General features: G+C 27.6%; 1 long non-coding RNA gene across 1 annotated transcript in view; it reads right to left on the bottom strand.

The window, feature by feature from the left end:
* The window catches only part of LOC125029230, a 101,835-nt gene that overhangs the window by 49,244 nt on the left and 50,091 nt on the right, over window positions 1-2,500 (bottom strand). The window lies entirely within an intron of this gene.

Raw genomic sequence — 2,500 nt, 5'->3', positions numbered from 1 at the left:
AAATATTATCTTAAAAGAACAACGAACAGTACAAGGAATAATAATAATGATAAATATGATAGATAAACAATAATGGTTAAAAATAATACCAATTAGGAACATATGAGGCATAAAAAGCATAATGAAACGTGTTTACTGTTGATACTGTTATCAATTAAAATAAAAAACGATAGTGGAAATGATAATAGTAGTAATAATAATAATAATAATAATAATAATAATAATAATAATAATAATAATAATAATAATAATAATAATAATAACAATAATGAAAATGATAATAGTAATAATAAAAATTATAGTAATAATAATACTAATAATAAACATTACAATGATAATAAAAATTATGTAGCATTATAATAATAATGCAAATAATGATAATAATAAATCTGATAAGGTATAATAATAACAATAATAATAATAATAATAATATCAATAATATTGATAATAATAATAATAATAATAATAATAGCAATAGTAATAATTATGATAATAATAATAATAATAATAATAATAATAATATTAATAATGATAATAATAAAAGTTGCAATGATAAGAAAAATTATAAAGTATTATAATAATAATGCAAATAATAAAAACAATAATGCAAATAATAATAATAATAACAAAAATAACGATAATAATAATAATAATAATAATAATAATAATAATAATAATAAAATAACAATTATGATAATAACAATAATAATACTAATCATAATAAAATAACAGTTATAATAGTAATAATACTAATGATAATAACAATAATGATAATAATAATACTACTAATAATAACAACATTAATAATAATAATTATAATAATAATAATAATAATGATAGTAATAATAATAACAATAATAATAATAATAATAATAAATATAATAACACTAATATTAACAACAAGGATAATAATATTGATTATAATGTAATTAACAATAAAACTAACAGTAATGCTACATGTAATGATGGAGAAAACAATATACTGTTATTATCATTGTTATCATCATTATTATACTCATTATTATACTTATAGTAATATTAATCACAATTATTATTATATTTATCAAAATCAAAATAATGATAACTAATATTATCATTATCATCATTAGTACCATCATTATTATTATCATTATTGTTATTATTATCATCATTACTATTATCATCATAATCATTATCATTAAAAATATTATCATTATCATTATTATTATTACTATTATTATAATCAGCATCATTATTATCCTGATCATTATCATCATCACTATTATCATCATCATTATTATAATCAATAAATAAATAAACAGTAAGAACATCAAGAAGATACGATAATAATAATAATAATATAATAAAAATAATAATAAATAATACAATTTGATTAAGGAATAATGAAAAATAACACAACAAAACTTAGATAATTTCACCGAAGACAAAGAAAATAAAAATGTTATTAGGAAAGATGATGAGAGGAGTGGAGGGAAGGAGGGAAGGAGGGAGGGAAGGAGGGAGGGAGGGAGGGAGGGAGGGAGGGAGGGAAGGAGGGAAGGAGGGAGGGAGGGAGGGAGGGAGGGAGGGAAGGAGGGAAGGAGGGAGGGAGTGAGGGAGGGAGAAATAGTTACACAATATAGCAAACTGCTTGGTATGGACATATATATATATATATATATATATATATATATATATATATATATATATATATATATATGTATTTATATATATATATGTGTGTGTATATATATATGTATATATATATGTAAATATACACACACACACACACACACACACACACACACACACACACACATATATATATATATATATATATATATATAGAGAGAGAGAGAGAGAGAGAGAGAGAGAGAGAGAGAGAGAGAGAGAGAGAGAGAGAGAGAGAGAGAGAAGAGAAGAGAAGAGAAGAGAAGAGAAGAGAAGAGAAGAGAAGAGACGAGAAGAGAAGAGAAGAGAAGAAGAAGAAAGAGAAAGGAGGAGAATGCAAGGAGGCGAGCAGAGCAGCGAGGCAACCCGGAGGCGGCGGCTTGACGAGCCTCGAGGGTTCGCATCAAAAGGCACATTAAGGTCACAAATATCCTTAGAAGGTCAGTCTGAAGGCGAATCTATGTCAGCCTGGCCAGCCTGCGTGTAAAGCGTCCGTAACGAGGTTGTGTGAGCAAGAGAATACGACACATCCTCCGCGCAATGCTGCAAGAATTTTGAACTAACAAAGGATGTCCATAAAAAAAAATGTCGGGTTGAGTTAGGCAGATACGTGAAGAAAATAAATTCGACGGAGAATTATCTGCGGTAAAGTCACGGTATGAAAGGATGGCCATATAAGGTCAACATTAACCTAGGGTGACATGGCAGGCGACCCCCCCCCCCCCCGACAAAGGATAACGTCGTAGGGCCAAGCCGTTCGGATGACTTCGGGCGGACAAGGCGATGCCCGGACACAAACCGATGGACAAAAATCCGCAATTCCGCCGCCGATTTGCCGACCGATGGCCCC

Source organism: Penaeus chinensis, chromosome 9, assembly GCF_019202785.1.
Source record: "Penaeus chinensis breed Huanghai No. 1 chromosome 9, ASM1920278v2, whole genome shotgun sequence".
Lineage (NCBI taxonomy): Eukaryota > Metazoa > Arthropoda > Malacostraca > Decapoda > Penaeidae > Penaeus > Penaeus chinensis.
Note: the sequence above shows the minus strand (reverse complement) of the source record. Positions and strands in the feature narration are given on the sequence as shown.